Raw genomic sequence first — 20,276 nt, 5'->3', positions numbered from 1 at the left:
TCCAAATCATTTACCCATTTACTAAACTGATTAGTATACTTATATGTTTCCTAGTATGGAGTAGATATTTACAGAGGTTCTTATAATTACCCTATTTTTTACTGATTAGATTTTGTAAGATAAACAGCACAGTCCAGTAAAAGTACAGAGCTTCTGGATTACAATCCGGGTTCAAGTCATGTTTCCCTCAAAAGAAAGTACATGGCAGACGTATTGGAGGTCTCAAGTGAGATAATTCTCTAGAATATAATCTTCATGAGCACAGAGATCTTTGCCCACAGTCTAACGCAAGAGCCTAGAACAATGCCTGGCACATAGCAGGTGCTGGACAAATAGTTAAAAGTGAATGAATAAATAATGGCTGTAAAACTACATTGTAAAATCTAAAAAAAATCTATTAAAATGTCATTGTCTCCTAATATACTATGATGGGGAATCTGTTATTGAGTGCTACTGAAGCAAGACAGATAATTCCCACCCTTTCTTAGAAAATAAATCCTACCTTGGTTTTGCATCCTGAGAGGGTACAAGGAAGAAAGTGTTGAGGTGCAAACACTGCTTTCTCTAACTAAGCCAGAATAAAGTACAGAAAGGTAACACATGTGTGTGTTTGTGTTTGTCCATGTCTCCATGTTCAGACACGTGTGTTGCGAGTGTTTGTAAGCATGTGTTGCTTACTCTTTCGGTCTTAAGTCTCTCAGACAAAAGTGCGGCACTGTTTTGTGAGACTGTTAGTACTTATAGGACCAGCCAGATATATAGGACTTGATTTCGCTAAGTCTTAATTCAGCACTTTCCAAGACCACCTATCATTGAAAGTTTAAAACAGAGGGGGAAAAAATGGAAGGGAACAAAACTAAAAAAGATTTGTGCAATAGGTAGAACTGCTTTCTATAAATCCTGCGATAATAAAACAAATTACAAAATGAATTCACTTTGCCTTCTGTTTTTATGGCTTTGCCTTAACTGGGTCTTCTATCTTCTCAAGTTCTTACATGAGACACTGTATTTTGGGAACACCAAACTGCTGATCAGTCTATGAATCCTCCTTTGTACATTTTGCAAAAGGCTATATATTTTGTAAGTCTATGAGTGGGAGGTACTTCTTTCTTTATTTGATCTCTCTCTCTCTCTCATAACTCTATCTAGAAACCTAATATGCTACTTTTCATCAAGTAGGCAGGCCGTGGTGAGGGATGACCTCTTCAGAGTCAGGCAGAACCTTCTGAAAACAGGTTTAACTCTTTCCTCTCAGGAGGTCTTATTTTAGGAGAAAGAATCAGGAATCAGCTGGAAAGACTTAGGATCTGAGTATGTCCAAGGATAGGGATCTAAGATGTGATCTAATCAGTAACCTATATAACCCTAAATATTATTCTTGGATCTAGCCACCAGATTCGGGGAGCTTACTGGATGGAATTATAAAGGTTTACCTTAATCCTCATGAGTTTCCAGGTTTCATATTATGACCTTCCCTGCTAGCCCTGAGGCAAAATAGTCATCAAGGTCCAAAGTTTGCATTAAATTTGTTACTGCATTGTCCTCTTCTCAAGAGTGCCTAGTAGCCTCTGAAAGGGTCTAACATACCTCATGAAATGTATTCCATGTCTGAAAACATGAGGCTAATAGTTGCAAGAAAATGTATCAAAGTTCTAACTGATGGTAGGAAGTAAGATAATACAATTTGGGGGAACCTGATAGAAAGGAGTGTGGCCCAGGACATTGCTAGTTTGATATCTCAGGTATTGTTAACACTCTAATCAATTAGAGTTATGTTCTTGCAATGGTCCCATGCAGCTCTAAAGGTAGGACGTTTTACACAAGACATTCAACACAAAGCCTAGCTAATTAAAAAATCACCACCAACACCACCACGACCAACACAAGAGCCAACCCTCACCTTTTCCATCCCATCTACTCTTATACTCTGTCTTTTAATTTCTGAATGTCTAAAGTTAGGCAGGATTCAGAGGCAGATGGGATTGAGAAGTGGGGGACCACTGTTAGAGTCTTGGGAACATGGCACTCTAAGCATTACAGATCAAATTAGAGCTTTTTTATCTTCAATATGTATTTAAAGAACCCCTTGCATTGGTATTGTCTTAATCTGTTTGGACCGTTATAATAAAATACCAGAGACTAGGTAGTTTAGAAATGGCAGAAATCTCTTTCTCGCATTTCTGAAGGCTGGAAAGTCCAAGATCCAGATGTCAGCCTGATCACTTTTTAGTGCAGCTGAAGCTCCTCCCAAATGCCCCACCTCCCACTGCTGCCATCTTTGGGGGGTAGGGTTTCAACAGGTGAATTTTGGAGGGCCAAAATCATTCAGATCACCTGGTGGTTTAAGTATCATCTGGGGTCTTGACTAAGAATTCAGATGCCTGGCTGACAACAGATATTGATGGGAATATAATTGGGGGGGAGTTGGACTTTGTAACGTCCATTTTTAGTAAGTGCTCTGGTAATATGTTCACTAACATTAGGGGACCACTACTGAATGATTCACTGCCCTTAAGACCATGTCAGTAAATGAAGAAAGATCACTTGCTTCCTTGGCTCCCAGACCTTCTGCCACTTTGGATATAACAGCTGTATATTATCTTTCTCCTTTTTCATTTGTACTATCTGCCCCTTGGGATTTGCATAGGCACCCTTAGCCACGCCCTTCCAACAAGCTCATGACATCATGTGGACAGTGTTTATGTGAGGTTTAAAGAATGTAATGATGAGAAAGTATGCTACTCACCTGAAATAAGGAAAAGGGGTCTGTAAGCTGACGAGGCTCACTCCCCACACCTGTTATCGCCAGGGTTCATTTAGATACAAGGACAAGCAACACATTCAAATGAGCTCAAGTCAAGAAAATGGAACTGGTAGAAAGAAAAAGGGAGATAGAGTAGTTAGTAGATATCAGTCAGGGGCGCCTGGGTGGCTTAGTCTGTTAAGCCTCTGACTCTTGATTTTGGCTCAGGTCATGATCTCAGGATCATGAGATCAAGCCCCACATGCCGGGTGTGGACACTACTTACGATTTTTTCTCTTCTTCTCTCTCTGCCCCTCTCCTGCTCTTTCTCTCTCTCTCTCTTAAAAAAAAATATCAGTTGCAGTCTGTCCCCTCCACTTTTCTGTCATAATTTTTGTGACTCTTACCATTTGTTTTCCCTTGTTCTAGGTCTTTGTTTTTGTGTCTCTATCCCCTCCTCTTAACTTCCACTGTGTCCATGTGTTTTTCTCCATGGAAGCCTTGGGTCTAGTTGGTCCACATGACCTTAATAACTCAAGTGTCCATCGATAAATGCAGATTAACTTTGGTGTCTTGTGGTACACATCACTAGGAAGCTCTGACAGTTTATTTGGACTCTGTCTAGACAAAGCCCTTTGTACATTGACATCGGTCCATAAAAGTCTATTCAGTCAATGGATGGATTCTCTTGGCTACATATCTTTACTTCATCGTGCAGAGTCATCTACAGAATCTTGGAGCACCTCTGTAGAGGGGACTGTACTTTGTATATATATTCTCTTTTTGTTCTGTGTGGAATTTATTGTTTTGGAGAAATGGATTAAAGATAAAGACACAGTTCTCTGTTTCTTGGAGGAGAGCCGGACAAGTAAGCAAGAATCACATATTATTTTTGGTAGGCAAATATTTATAGGGGGAAAGAAACATAGAATTGATAGCATTTTGAAATATTAGCATATAATATTTCCCTGAAATTTCCTGATACACTTTCATTTAGGGTATATATGTTTAGCAGAAATACCAAAAAACCGAACAAGATCAAAACTCGTTTTTTATAATCAAAATAGACTTTAAAAAAATACTGTAGAGATAATAGGGGAAACAATTTTTTTATGTTTATTTATTTTTGTGTGAGAGAGAGACAGAACGTGAGCAAGGGAGGTGCAGACAGAGAGGAAGACACAGAATTCAGAGGAACCTCCAGACTCTGTGAGCTGTCGGCACAGAGCTGGACGCTGGGCTCGAACTCACCAACTGCTAGATCATGACCTGAGCCGAAGTCGGATGCTTAACCGACTTGAGCCACCCAAGTTCCCCAACAAGTTTTGTTTTTTATTGCAAGTTTCAAGTTTTTTAATGTTATAAACCATGAGCGCAATCGACTGGGGTTTTAAGTAATTTGATTGGAGGTAGACATTCTCTCCTCTGTTTTTTTGTGATCACAAAGGAGACAAAATCTATGCGTGTAGGGAGTGAGGAAAGCAGTGAAATGAGATGGTTGTATGGATATCTGAGGAACGGCTCTAAATCCAGCTACATCCTCCCTCTCTGGACCACATCCCAGATTGCTGGTAAGGACCTAGAGCCAACAGACCATCCACAGACCAGTGCCTTCCTTTGTTGGGTGGAATGTGGGAGGCAGAAGCATGTTAGACATCATTTCCCCCATCTCCTGCCATGCCAGAGTGAGAAGGCATCAACAGAGTAGAAAATGCAGCCTGCTCAATCTAGGCAGAGTTCTGGAATGGCCCCCAAGTTTCTGTTTACCACAAGATGGACAGAAAGCATCTAGAGGTTTCTTGTGGTATCCCAGTGTGCCGAGGGATATGAACATAACTGAGAAATGGCCAAAGGAGCTGTATATACTTCATGGTAATGATCCCAGGGACACCAAATAGTTTCTGAAATGACAACCAGTGATACAATGGTAAATCGAATGCCTTAATAGGAAGAGACAAGAGGGGCTCAGACTGGAAACCAGATGGAGTGATGCGTACCTTAGTAGATACTGGATTTTGTAGGTGGGACTGGGAAAAAGACCTGGAAACTGAGTAAAACCCATGAAATTTGGATCAACACAGAGAAGTAAAAGCAAAAGCAAAATCTGGGCTGAAGTGGGTTTACCAGAAACTGACTTAAGATTGGGATCCTGATAACAGAAGAAGCAAAGATTCCAGACAGAAACTAATAGAAAAGATTTTAAACAGTTACATTCTTGGAACACCTGAACTTGTGGCTTGGGAGGTTCATGTCCAACACACATGTCTCATCCTAAACCAGCTTCCCTTTAAACAGAGAGCATTTGCTATCTTTTATCAGGGGTGACTCATCACATTTCTCTGACAAATGGTACATATTTGATAATCTCCTGCACATGGCCCCACGGTAACTAAAATCATGGTAATTGGAGAGAACCTACCTTTCTTTCCAGCTTGGTTATTTAAGAGGATTATATTTTTTTTATAAAATAATTCTGATTGCACATCACAAGTCATTGTAAACAGCTGTTTTAATATCTTAGCCTCTGAGCCTTCAGTGCTGACTCCCACATTACCTTCGATCCACACGTCTACAATTTAGTCTGATGGGATCAGCAGTGATTAAAAGAAAAAAAATGCTTGCCCTTTCTTCCTTTGATGGCCTTCTCTTCTCATTTGGATTAATTTTAGCCACAACTAGAATACACCTGCCAGATCAGATTCATGTGCTAGCTACTTCACCTCAAAATTGTACAATGCTGCATCAATGTTGAAACTCTATAACAAGACTTTAAACATCTCACCCTCACCCCGTTCCACCAAACTCACAAAAGCGGGGAGGAGAATGCCACACCCTATTCTTGGTAATCATGTCCAGACCGGACCTTGCAGGGCCAGGAGGATACGATGAGAACGGAAAACAAATGGAGTCCAAATTTCTAAAGCGTAGTGTACAAAGCATGGAGAGGGAAAGAAAGCGTGTGCTCCATACCATCCTTTCTCCCTGTTAGCCCTGCCAGACATTCCCTTTGTTCTCCTTTCTATCTCACTGAGATTAAAGTGCTGATCTCCCCTTTTTGAAAATGATGTCACTTTTTTTTTTTCTTGCCTTGGCAGAGAGCAAGTTCATTACAAATCTGCTGTGTGACTGATGGCTTTGAAGAGATAAGGCAGAGGGGGGAAACACATTTGGGAAAGGTATGAAACTCCAGAGACAGGTTGACAATTATACTGGCAGGAAGAGAGATGACGAAGGATAAGGAGAAACAGAGGCTGGGTGTAAATATCTCCCATAGTCTCATTTACAGCCACTGACAAATGGTTTTTATTTCCCTCATAGTTTTATCCCCAAACAAGGCCATGGGCTAAAATTCATCGTGTGCTTTTCCTGACGAGATGCCTACCCTTTTTGACGACATTATTTCAGTCAAGCCCTCATGGACGTATTTGATGTTCAGAGTGGGGAAGACATTTCCTCCTGCCATCAAAAAAGGGAAAATATTTGGTACTGAATCTGATTCGCTATAATTGCTCCTCATTGGACTGCGTGGCAGCTTATATAAGAAGCACATTAGATGTAAAACCAGGTTGAAAGCATAATACACATTCTAATGCCATTTACATGGTTCAAAATTATTAGTGACGGATGCAGAGCTTGGGAATTTAAAGGTGTTTCATCCCCCAGGTCCAATCACAGTGGAGGCATTGGTTTTACAAGTGGTTGCAAAGGCCAAGTTTTGAAGTGTAAACATCTGGTAATTAAATGTGCGCGCACCCGGCCCCTAATGCTGACAGCATCTTGTGAAAACAACGCTGTCATCTTTATGTCTCTGATTGGATTTCAGCTCTACGAGAGTCCTCATTGGGGCACCTGGGTGGCTCAGTCTGTTGAGCGTTCAACTCTTGATTTCTGGTCAGGTCACAATCCCAGGGTTATGGGACAGAGCTCTGTGCTCAGCATGGAGCCTGCTTTAGATTCTCTCTCTCTCTCTCTCTCTCCCCCCACCACCTCTGCTCCTCTCCCCCACTCCTGCTCTCTCTGTGTCTGAAATGAAATGAAATGAGATGAAATGAAATGAAATGAAATGAAATGAAATGAAATGAAATAATGAAATGAAATGAAATGAAATAAAATCTTTCTTTTAAAAAGTCCTCACCTTTCTCATGGATGGATATTTTTGTAGAGATCAAAAGATTTTTTTTTACTGTATTTCTGAGTGGGGGTTGGAGGTGGGAAATTGTAGAGAAGTAAGTGGTGGCAAATGAGCTGGACAGGGGCTACTGAGACCAATGATGGCCAGGCCAGAGCACATATGACAAGGCAGGATTTATTTTTTCGGGCTTCTGTGGATTTCCTGTTCCCTGTTGTCGCTGTCACTCACCACCAGCTTTTGCTTCATATGTCTAAGTACTAATAGAAATACGTGTGATTACACTTTGCATGTTTACGGAGGCTGGAAGGTATGTGACAGGTGTGATTTCCATTCTCCACCCCTCATGCCTGCAACATATTCCATATCAAACGCACGTTTTTTTTAAGTTTATTTATTTATTTTGAAGCCTGGAATCTGTTTCAGATTCTGTGTCTCTCTCCCTCCTTCTCTGTCCCTTCCCTGCTCGTGCTCTGTCTCTCTCTCTCTCTCTCTCAAAAATAAACATTAATTTTTTAAATTATTTATTTTGAAAGAGAGATCACAAGTGGGAAGGGCAAAGAAAGGGAGAGAATCCCAAGTAGGCTCTGCACTGTCAGTGCAGAACCCAATGCCCGATGAGGGGCTCGAACTCACCAACCTTGAGATCATGATCTGAGCCAAAATTAAGACTTGGACGCTTAACTGACTAAACCACATAGGTGCCCCTCAAACACACATTAAAAAATATATATATATACATTATATATACACATATATAATGTATATATATATTTATATACATATATATGTATATGTATTTATATATACATTATAATGTATATATATTTATATACATATATATGTACATAAACACACATATATGTATATATATGTTGTATATACATATATATGTACATACACACATATATATGTATATACATCATACATATACATATATACATGTGCACATATATATGTATACATATATACATGTGTGTGTGTGTGTGTATATATATATATATATATATATATATATATATAGTTTCCCCCTTGGTTTTGAAGAAACCTTTCCCAAAAGTAGATGCTATGTTGTGATTCCACTGTTCCTACCCCATCCCCAATATCTTCACTGGCTCCCCATTAACTACAAGATAAAATCCCAGACACATAGGCTTCTACCCCCTGGTTTTTTCCAATCCAAACATTTCCATTTGATGTTCATTTGATTCTTAATGAATATCCAGTTCCTGAATACGCTTGTTTGTTTCACCTCTTTGCTCATACTTTTTCCTCTGACTGGGATGCCCTCCTGACTCTTCTGCCTCTAATGAATATCTCCATTTGCCTCCAGTCTGAGCACAAGTATGACCTCTTCCGTGAAGTCCACTATTTTTCAGGAAGAATTGATCCCTCTTTCCTTCTGGCCACACTTTACCTTCCACTTATACTTTGAATTTAACATATTTATTGTAGTAAAAGAATTTTCCATGTCATAAACCAGGTGGTAGGGTATATATACCCAGAAAATATAAACATGGCTAGTCAAAAGTTAGTGCTCACTTTATTAATGTTTAGTGAATAAATGAATGTATAGAACATGGTATTTAAATGTCAGTGAAAAATTTCAGGGCTGTATATCTGCTCTCTTAATTTCTTACTTAAGGATGGATCCCTGTCCTTAGAAAATAAAAAAAACCCAAGGAGGCTTGGAATTAATAAAAATCAATACAAGATAAATAAAAACTATTTTAAAAGGGCTCAGATAGGAAAGTGGTGTGAAATACAATGGCTTGTGATAACAGCAGTATTTTTCTGTGTCAATAATTTCTTTTTATTCATTGTTCATGAATATTATGACTCATGGTGCGTGAGGAAAGTGTCTTCAGAACGTTTTACCCAGTTTTCTGATCCTGTTTGTAAACAAAGATAAAATAAGTTAAAGCAAAGTAAAAATGGTAATGAAAACATCTTCGATGTAACCGAATGCATGCATCACTCCAGATTTGGAAAAGACTACCTGTCTGATATTTTAGAAAATCTTATCTAACTTGGGAATCTCTTTGTGTTGTTGGTGTTTGATGTTGTTTTCTTGGCTTTGTTATTGTTGTTGCTGGTTTTTTGTTTTGTTTTGTTCCGTTTTTTGCCAGTAGTTGGTGGTACTGCTAGTTCAGGTTTGAGTCTCAGGCTGATTGTAGTTGAAAGTGAGTGCTTCCATGAAGCTGATGTCTTGCACTTGGCAGGTGCATTATTATCTCCACGGGGATGAGGTGAATGCCAGGAGGGTGCATGCTGTAGAATACGTTAGCATACATATATTTTTACATTTCACATTTTTCTCATTCACTCAAGTACTTAGCCTATCCACATGTTTTAGGACTTTCTGACTCTCTGAGCTCATCTTATAATAGTGCCAGAATCAGCAGACCCATGGCTAGGGTTACATGTGGAATTGCAGAAATCAAGGGCTCCCTAAAGTCTTGGAAAATTAAAGAATTAATGGAAATTCTCAGAATAGTGCTGGAGCAATGATAATTATTTGGTGATCCCAGTGCCAGAATAACTTAAGGATTTAATATAGGCCATATATTTTAATAGATAGTATGTCCTTTAACACCATCCCTTCTGAGCGGTTGAAGGAATGAAAATTCTCATTTGAGGTCTATTAAATGGTTTCAGAGTATAGAAGCAAGGTGGAAAAATATTTAGGGCTAGGGAGTACAGACTCTAATTTAAACAATGATCCTGCATGTTACTGCATTTCATCACACAATCTTTCATCAATGGCTGTCATAAAGTTTAAACAAGATTAATAATGGCAAAGACTCTGTTTTTTCTTTTTTATATTAGCAAAGCATTCGCTAACAGCAAGATGGTTGGCGGGAGTTGGGTACTTTATAAATGGAAGAACCAAGTTACAAAACAGATCCAGAAACAAAGGATTCAAACACAAGTTGTTTATTTGGAACGTGGTCCTGGAAATACTGCATATTGATATGAGCAAGTAGAACAAGCAAAAGAAAGTCGGGGAAAGCCAAGAAAATGTGTGTTATAAAGAAAACTCCCAACGAGGTGGATGGCAATTTAGTCCTGACAGGATTCCCTAGGAGTCAATGCATCATGTGACGCTCAGAGTCGTCCCAATCGAGGGGCGAGGCGCCGTTGCTGCCTAGCACCTACTCCTGTCAGTCACTGGATGAAAGCTGATCTGGGGACTTTCCTCTCCTGGTACCGCCATAGACAGAATGGGTACCTGTGGCGGGACAAGAGACAAAGACGCTGGAAGTTGGGAGTTGGCTTTGCGGGTTCTGACATGTGAGACCCAAGGGCATGTGGGTCTGGTTTTGACAACCTTGCTTCCATCTGCTGACAACATTCATTCGATCAGAAATGGGTCTGTAAATACCAATTTCTACTGTAATAATGGGTGAATCCCCCTCTAAGAAGGCACGTTCCCAACAAGGCTTCTAGCAACATCCATAACAATGTCATCATTATCACTTCTTAAGCAATTCATGGATGGCTCAAGAGTTATAATAACAAGACCATGGTGAAATACTGTGGAAGACACCATAATCATGGCCAACACCCAACAAAGAGAAATAGCATTCACATAGCCCTCCTAAAAATCCATCAATTATAATGTAATTATCGTAAGTCTTATGATTCATGTTGATGAAAATATAATAGGTATTGACTAATACATATTTGTGGAGTTAATTATTAATATTTTTGTTGTTATTTACTATTCCGATTTTGCTTACAAAATCACATGATGCAGCTTTTATTCTAGAAAGAGTACGTACACTTCCTAGGCCAAGCTGGGATTTCTTTATCTGAATTTACCTGGAGATTGACCAGCAAGTATATATTTGGACTCTGTGATATTGGTAAAGACGTTTATAGGTGTGTTATATCACCACTTAAATCATAATGGGCTCTTTAAATTTCAGTGATGTTCTGATGAAATTTCTTGGCCAGAGCCTTTTTCTAAGATCATTTTCTACATCAACTTGTAGTCAGTTACGAGGTGGTATTTAAGAGTGCTATGAATGTCACAGAGCAAACAAGACAATTCATTTGCCAAGTAATTCTGTGAAAATCAGTATGAAGAGAGGAGTCCTGGCTCATTAGTACAAGCAGGAACTTCCCCATGAAGTTGCTGATTTTACCAGAAAATTTTAATCTAACCACTCGCAGACCAAATTGATGTTAGATGCTTACCAATATGTTGCACAATTTTAGTTTCTCTTGGTCTTGCTTTACATCTCTTTCATATTTATATTGTTATGTATGCACTTTTGTGAGTCGTATCAGAACATTGTTTAGAAGGAAATAATTGATCCCAGAGCTTATCATGGCAAACTTAGATATTCAAAGATGCTCATGAAAAAGCAAGTCTCTTCCTCTGTGAACTGTATTTTCTTATCTTTTAAAGATAAATACCCAGCCAATAAACTCAAAAAAGGGATTACCCTTTTTACGGTGAGGGAAAGCAGTTGTTGTAATCACACAATCCATTTATATTTAAAACACAGGCTATGATGGCTCAGTCAGTTGAACATCTGACTCTTGATTTAGCTCATTGTGGCAGCTTGTGGGTTTGAGCCTGGAGTCAGGCTTCTCACTGACAGTGCAGAGCCTGCTTGGGGTTCTCTCTCTCTCTCTCTCTCTCTCTCTCTCTCTCTCTCTTCCCCTTCCCCATTCGTGTGCATGTGCTCTTTCTATCTTTCTCTCAAAATAAATGAATAAATAAATAAATAAATAAATAAATGATAAAATAAAATAAACCACAATCTACACATACGGTTTCACACTGGTTTTTTGAGCAGCTCTCCCTTCCTGTTCTTGTATAGATTTGTTACAAAATGATGTTCGCTTCCTCATCCAATGAGAGATGGTTGTTTTTACTTGATTGCTTTTGTAACAGGAGAGTAAAGGAAAAGATGATGTCCAGTCCGCTCAGAGGTTTCTTTGGTTTTGTATTGTTGTTGTTGTTGTTCTGAAATTCCTCTGGTGTCACGAAAGGAAATGTTTGATATGTGTCTATGATTGTAGTCTGGAGACTAGGTTCCCAAGGGAGCTGTGCATTCAATTGGCCCATTTCTATCTCCGAGTGGCAAAGAGAAATGACTCAGGTGAGGGTGCTGGTATCAGTTCTCGACTCTTTTAAGTCTCCACCGACAACAAACACGCATGGGAACAATCAAGCAAACATCAGCACCATTCTGAACATCAAGATTGGATAGAAACCAAATTCATTGTACTTCCATGAAACAGTCACTTGACAAATCCATCTTTCTGATTGGGAATTTTTACTGCATTGAAGGGAAAAATTAACTTCCTATGTCCACTATATCAAGGACCTGGATGCCCAATGAAATGTTAAAAGCAAACAAACAGACACACCAAAACCATTTGTTTATTTATCCATTTGTTCTCTGCATAAACGGATGGATTGGGGCGTTCAGATTTTGAACATGAATTTAAGAAGTTCCATCTGTAGAATCATGTATTTCAGAGAGAAGCCTTCATTTCTCTTCGATTCATATTCCCAAAATCTGTCACATATGGAAAGTTTCATTTTTCAGTGGAATTCTTATTATCAAAGACAGCTTTTCTGAGGAAAGCAACACTTTTTTTTTAGACAAAGCCAATTTGTTTGCATATAAAATATGATGTGAAAATTAATATTGTACTGTGTTTGCAACACTGTGAAAATACTGGAATTTTATTTTGACTAATTATACATCTTAACTTACATGTAATGAAACGTTTAGCTGAGACATATTCTTGCTGTGCACTTTCTTTTAAAGTAGAGGTGTGAGTTTTTCTATCTTGGCTGTGTTCCAATTTGTGCAATAAAATTACATTTTCTTTTTAAAAAGTCCTCTGCTTTGAAACTACTTTCATTTTCTTATCTAGAGTTGGTATTTATTGAAGAGATGGTTGCAGATCACAATAAGATGATATGGGCCACATGGGCTGTAGAGTTCTTTGAAATTAAAAAAAAATGGTTATTTTATATATTTTGAAAGTTACAAACTTACAGCCTTGTAGGCTAATATGTCCTGAGGACTCTTTCTGTATGGACCTCTAGCTAAAAATAGTTTCTACAATTTAGATGATTGATAATAAAAGAATATTTCATGACATAAAAGTTCCATGAAATTCTATTTTCACTGTCCATAAGTAAGATTTTATGGGAACACAGTTGTGCTTATTTATGTACACATTGTTTACAACTTTTGTGCTATAACACAAAACGATTGAATAATTACAACAGAGGCCATGTGGCCAGTAAAACCTAAAATGTGAACTTTTTGGCTCTTCACAGAAGAAAATGGTCAATCCTGATCTCTCTCTCTCTCTCCTATACATATATATAGGTATACATGGATCATATACGTATAGATCTATCATAGATTTATCAACGTTTTTATTTATTTTTGGGACAGAGAGAGACAGAGCATGAACGGGGGAGGGGCAGAGAGAGAGGGAGACACAGAATCGGAAACAGGCTCCAGGCTCCGAGCCATCAGCCCAGAGCCCCACGCGGGGCTCGAACTCACGGACCGCGAGATCGTGACCTGGCTGAAGTCGGACGCTTAACCGACTGCGCCACCCAGGCGCCCTATCATAGATTTATCTATCACTTATCTATGATCTGTCATGGATCTATGATCTATCCTAGATTATCTAAATCTATCTATGATCTCTCTATCACAGTTCTAATAACTATGGTCTATGTATCTACATTCTATCTGTCAGACATCTAGCTATCTATACCTACATATCTATGATTTATTATAGATCAATCTATACCTATACATCCATGACTTATCTATGATGCATTTATATCTCTGTCTATAATGCATCTATTTACATCTATATCTCTATATCTATAGAAGAAAACCAGAGAGAGAAGGATTAACCATTTAATAAAAAAATTGTAGCTGCCCTTTAATATAAAATGTGTTTGGACATGTTTATATTAGTATGGAGAACGAAACTTATAGCAATTACTATTCTTGATGTAATTTACACTTCGTGGTGTAAATTACACGCTAAATATTTATTTAGCAGACAGGAGGCTCCATTGTGTTTCCGCATGAACACATCACTAGCCCATCCTCGTTTAGGTAGATCTATGCTTCCAGGCAAAGACGTGGTTTACACCGTCAGCCAGACTCTGAAGTTTAAATGAACTCCTTTTCCACATGCCGTTTTTCTAGCTCTCACACAGCCTCACACAGCCTCATAAAAAGCTTTAAATTTACCACATTTCTAAAAGGATACAGTTTGTGCAGTAGGTAACTGTCACATTCTATATAGACATTGGTGAAATATATTCACACAGCAAATCAGCTATTCCTCTCCTTTGACCAGAAATGGAAAATTATTTGATCACATAAAAACCTTCTGATTTTATGGGGCGCCTGGGTGGCGCAGTCGGTTAAGCGTCCGACTTCAGCCAGGTCACGATCTCGCGGTCCGTGAGTTCGAGCCCCGCGTCAGGCTCTGGGCTGATGGCTCAGAGCCTAGAACCTGTTTCCGATTCTGTGTCTCCCTCTCTCTCTGCCCCTCCCCCGTTCATGCTCTGTCTCTCTCTGTCCCAAAAATAAATAAACGTTGAAAAAAAAAAAAATTTAAAAAAAAAAAAAAAAAAAAAAAAAAAAAAAAAAACCTTCTGATTTTATTTTATATTTTCATAGCTGAAAATATAAAGTGGACTGGAGACCTGGGTATTTGTTTCTTTTAAAATGTCCTTCCACTAATTCTAATGGCAAAATAGCAAATATTTATGCAGAGAGGACGATTCTTGTTTGTTTCATGGTGATAGCCTCTTTCTGAACTAGGAAAGCCACACAGAATGGATGTTTTGGGTTCTTATCCTATGTGCCTAGGAAGTGCTATTTGGGGAATAATCTATTAGAAACGTATTTCATACTTTATTTTGTGTGTGGTATGGACTAATGTTAAATTGGCAAGAGGCAGATATTTTGGATATTATTTTTTCTAAATAATTGTCACTCGAGGGGCGCCTGGGTGGCGCAGTCGGTTAAGCGTCCGACTTCAGCCAGGTCACGATCTCGCGGTCTGTGAGTTCGAGCCCCGCGTCGGGCTCTGGGCTGATGGCTCAGAGCCTGGAGCCTGTTTCCGATTCTGTGTCTCCCTCTCTCTCTGCCCCTCCCCCGTTCATGCTCTGTCTCTCTCTGTCCCAAAAATGAATAAACGTTGGAAAAAAAAATTAAAAAAAAATAATAATAAATAAATAAATAACTGTCACTCGAGACTTGTACTTATGAATACTTGATATAAGTGGATGGTATTTTACAACTGTAATGAATAAGCAAACACACTTAGTTTTCAAAAATAATTCTTACTAGATAATCCAGGCGAATATCAAGATGATCTGGTTAGTGAAGACATTAACTATCTTCAATGATTTAAAATTTTTAATATTTATTTATTTCTGAGAGAGAGATTGACTGAGTGTGAGTGGAGGTGGGGCAGAGAGAGGGAGACATCAAATCTGAAGCAGGCGCCAGGTCCTGAGCTGTCAGCGTAGAGCCCGATGCGGGGCTTGAACTCAGAAACTGTGAGATCCCGACCTGAGCCAAAGTCAGACACTCAACAGACTGAACCAGCCAGGAACCCCTCCTCTAATGATTTTAAATACAATGGTGTTACAGACTTTTAAAAGTCTGCTAAATAAATACCTTTCGTTTCTTATTCTGAGATCGCCTTGCAGGTAGGCTAATATGATAATAAGGACCCTGAAATCCTTACTTGCTCTGTGTGCTCTTAATTATCATTTTCCTGTGTTGAATGAACCGAAGATAAAGATCAACCTTTTAGATCTGAAGGTGAAGTGTAATCTTTGGGAACGTTGGGAAGAGGCATAAAAGGAAATGGGGGGATTTACATTTCAGAACGTTGCCCGATCCTGGGGACACAGAAGCTAAAGCCAAGGCCAGGAAGACACTGTGGACCGTGCTGCCATCCTGCTAGAATCATCCTTCCCCTGCAGATGGTCTGTTCAGCTAATCCCATTTGGGGCCCAGCTATTTCCTGTCTGTACCCACAAACACTTCAGAACAATCTTTATTTGAACACGGTAACATTGAGGCTTGTCTGCAGGCTACCTAGTTCTCTACTGGGGAGGGACTTTGTCCAAAGTTGGACAGGCTTGTGGCACCTGGGTGGCTCCGTCGGCTGAGTGTCCGACTTTGACCCAGGTCATGATCTCATGGTTCATGAGTTCGAGCCCTGCCTTGGGCTCTGTGCTGACAGCTCAGAGCCTGAAACCTGCTTTGGATTCTGTGTCTCCCTCTCTCTCTGCCCCTCCCCTGCTCACGCTGTCTCTCAAAAATAAATAAATGTAAAAAAATAAATAAAATGAATAGAATTAATCTTAAAAAAGTATGTTTTTAGGAGAAAAAGTATTATTTGATTTCTCACAGCATGTGATATCTTGAACGTCCTGTTAAACTTAAAAGGTATTCGCTTTCGTCTTTCAAAAACACCTGCTTAAGAAAAGAGTAACTGCAAAAAGAGGTAAAAATGTTGACTTAAATATATGTGACAAAGATTGCCTCTTTCAACCCCTTGGATGCATATACATGTGAATAGTAGATTTGTTTTTCTTACCAGATTCTATGTAAAGATTAAAAAAAAGAGCCCCTAAACATTGTTCTCATCAAGTTTTATTTTTTTTATTTTTTTTTTCAACGTTTATTTATTTTTGGGACAGAGAGAGACAGAGCATGAACGGGGGAGGGGCAGAGAGAGGGAGACACAGAATCAGAAACAGGCTCCAGGCTCTGAGCCATCAGCCCAGAGCCCGACGCGGGGCTCGAACTCACGGACCGCGAGATCGTGACCTGGCTGAAGTCGGACGCTTAACCGACTGCGCCACCCAGGCGCCCCTCATCAAGTTTTAGACACACATAAGTTATACCTATATTTTCTGTTGTAAACTGTGAGAATGAATCCATCATGTGACCATATATACAACAGCTACGTTCTTATCCAAAAATGCTTTGGGATTATAAAGCAATTTTCAATCCCAACTTGTGTTTGACTAACAAAATCTTTGGGTTGGTTAGGGCTCAAACCACCACAGACTTCTAAGATAAATTAGTTTCATTTTTATTTTTATTACTGTATTGCCAGCTTCTCTTCCAAATTACATTTTTAATAAACTTGATCTATAGCCATTTTGAAGGGTGAAAGCCCATAAACACATCTTTCTGCTTTAATTGCCCTTATAAAGCATTTACTCAAAAGAGCAGTTTTTCTTCCCAATTGTGTTACCAGTTTTTACAAGTGAATCTGCCAGCCTCTCAAGATTAACTGAGTTCAGCGGTGAAAATGACTCATACGTTGTGGGACATTAAGATAGTCACACTTAAATTTGTACTAAAAAAAAAAAAAATGATTGCTTTTTCAGGGAGGCTGTGTGATAACCACAGTAATGTTAATATTCTTATTTCGTTATAGTAACATGTATATTATATTCTACCAATCATGACCCCATTGTCAGATTGATGCTGTCTATAACTTTCAGGTAAAGAATCACACCTTTTGTCATAGAGCAACAGGCCTGAACAGGTTTTCTACTCTTATTAACGTATATACTCCTCCCCAGGTGATCTCATCCGGAGTCATGAACTTACACTGATCTCAGTGCTCACGACTCCCATGTGTTGATCCCCACCCTGATTGGCCCATGGGTGCTGGCATATGTAGCCCCCTACCTCTTCTCCTTGAATGTCTAACTGGCACTTGAACTCAGCATGTCCAGCTTGGAACTCCTGAGCCCAATGGCATCCTTTCTTCCCCATCTTAGTCCACAGACCCAACATTTAATATTCAGACCCCAAACCTTGGAGGAATCTTTGACTCCTTTCTATCTCTCCCTTCTTCCTCATGTAATCCATTAATGATTCTGGTGGATGCTATTTTCACTGTACAAGCAGATACACACACAATCTGACCATGTCAGAGCATCTATTCTGTTAACACTTGGAGTAAGCCACAGACTTCTTTCACCTGGACTGAAATAACCTACTGACAGATTTCCCTGCCTCCAGTCAGTTCCCCAAATACCAGTTGGGGTGACATTTGATAATGTACATTAGACGATTTCACTGTCTTACTCAAAAGTTGTCAGTGGTCTCCATCATGCTCAAAATGAAATCGAAGCACCGTGTGCTATCAATGCCTACATGAACAAATAGCTATTTCTTGTTCCTCACCTTCTTCCTTCCTCCTCCTTATTACATTGCTCTGTGCACGATGACCTGCATGCCTTTTGAAAGTAACCCAAACCCATTGCTGTCTTGGGCTGGCTGCGAACAGTATGGGGTCCCCCAGTAGGCAAACAGGACACAGCTGGAAGCCACAGCATTCCTTTTGTGGATTTTGGGTGTGTGGGGTGCAAGGGCGGGGGGTAAGTGCGGGTCCAGATGGAGGGGCAGGAAGAGGATGGACTGGAATTCCTTGAGCATCATGGGAAGCTCAGAGGATGGCAGCATCCTCTGCTGCCTGGACCACTCCTCCCACATGCAGCCTGGTCTCTCGGAATCTTGGGATTTCTATGGAACTGGTAAGGGGATTTGGGGATGAAAAAGTCCTGAGTGCTCCAGGTACAGAAGGCTCCTTATCCCAGGAGTCTGGCTCATGCCAACTATCAAGCAAACCCCAATCCTCACGGATGCCCTCCTCCCTCTCAGCTTCTGTTCTTTTCTGTCTGGAACACTCTTCCCAAGGTTTTTGGTTCATGTACTTTCTTACTTCATGTTTCAACTCCAATATCAACTTCCTGTGGGGGAATCTTTTCTTTAATATAGCACTTCTATTGCATCTTAGCATTTTACAATCTTACCCTTCTAAATTTTTCCTACGCAGTTCTTATCACTCTCTGACCTCTTATCATATGCATTTATTTTTCCATTTGTTTATCTATTTTTTGCCTGTATCAATAGAATGTCAGCTCCATGGAAGAGGGGAGGTAGTCTTTTTTTCCCCAATGTACTTGTCGATCTTTTGAAAGAAGAAATTCATCCCCTTCATGTTCAAATACTTGATTCCACTACCATGAAGATGGCCACTAAACACCAGGTGTGGAAATATAAATTAAACCTAAGCACTTTAATACAAGGCCCAAGATGGCAAATGTACTTCCTGCCATGGTCACCATTCCCTCATGAATTGCAGAGATACAGATGGGGAGGTAGGGAAAAAGTAGGAAGAGAAATGTGAATACATTGGTATTCCGGGACAGACATCAGATATTGACAAGACGTGGAGTCAAAATTAAAAATCAAACATGAACATCTCCCTTCCGGTGGCACATGGAAAGGCAATTGGGTTACACTGCAAAGTGAAGATATGGACTCCATTGACTTTTTATTTTTGATCTGCTCTACAAACTCAGGAGTTACAGTGGAAGGAATGTCTGGGTCCCCCCAAAATTCTTAGGTTGAAATCCTATACCCCTAACGTGATCTGTATTAGGAAGTGGAAGCTTTGGGAGAGAGGTCATGATGGTGGAGTCCTCAAGATGGGAGAATTGCCCTTATAAGAGGTCAGAGAGGTAGCTAGCTCTCTTTGCCCCTAAGTGTGCATCTGGGAAGTCAGCTGCCTGCAACCTAGAAGGGGGTCCTCACCAGGTCTCTACCAGGCTGGCACCTTGATCTCAGACTTTTAGCCTCCAGAACTGTGAGAAGTGAATTTCTGTTGTTGATGAGCCACTGGTTTATGGAATGTAGTCATAGCAACCTGAACTGAGACAACAGGCATATCTCAGTAGTTGCAAAAGTTCCTTAGAAATATTTTAACAATGTTTGCTCCTCATTCCACCTCTGGAATTTTGCGACCTTAGCTCCAGAAGACTCTGATCAGGTGAACATATTTTGCAGCATGGTGACTGGGAGTGATGAGCTCTCTGTTTCAAAAGTGAGAGGAGAAATATTGATTTGCCTCAGATGCACAGTAAAAAAATTATTTTCAAGATCATCAGGATTGCTAATGAATGAACAATAGGGTTTAGGAAACATCAGTCTTGCCTAATTTATTTCAATGTGCTTACAAGGCATTGCTTTAAGAACTTATCGTTAATTTACCTGGATGTTATCAAAACATTTAGTGTTGCTTAAGCCTCTTGGTCAGAGAAACATGAACGATACAGCATCTACATCACATCATCTTCAAAAAGTTAAGTGATATAAGACACTTTAGAAAACTGTCCAGTATATGGCAAACTGGGTAAACATTGGTGATTATGATTATTAATGCATTAATATAATTATAAATATTAATATAATAATTTATTGTAAGAGCGATGTTTAATACTTTAGACAATTTTAGCTCTTGTTCATATAACTATTTACATTCTTAATGTGTTTACAATAGTCT

The 20,276-nt window shown here is 39.4% G+C and overlaps 1 pseudogene; it reads right to left on the bottom strand.

The window, feature by feature from the left end:
- The window catches only part of LOC123583746, a 12,554-nt pseudogene extending 2,327 nt beyond the window's left edge, over window positions 1–10,227 (bottom strand).
- Window positions 10,228–20,276: the final 10,049 nt, after the last annotated feature.

This window comes from Leopardus geoffroyi, chromosome B3 (genome assembly GCF_018350155.1).
Source record: "Leopardus geoffroyi isolate Oge1 chromosome B3, O.geoffroyi_Oge1_pat1.0, whole genome shotgun sequence".
NCBI classification, from domain to species: Eukaryota; Metazoa; Chordata; class Mammalia; order Carnivora; family Felidae; genus Leopardus; species Leopardus geoffroyi.
This window is presented reverse-complemented; position numbering and strand designations above follow the sequence as displayed.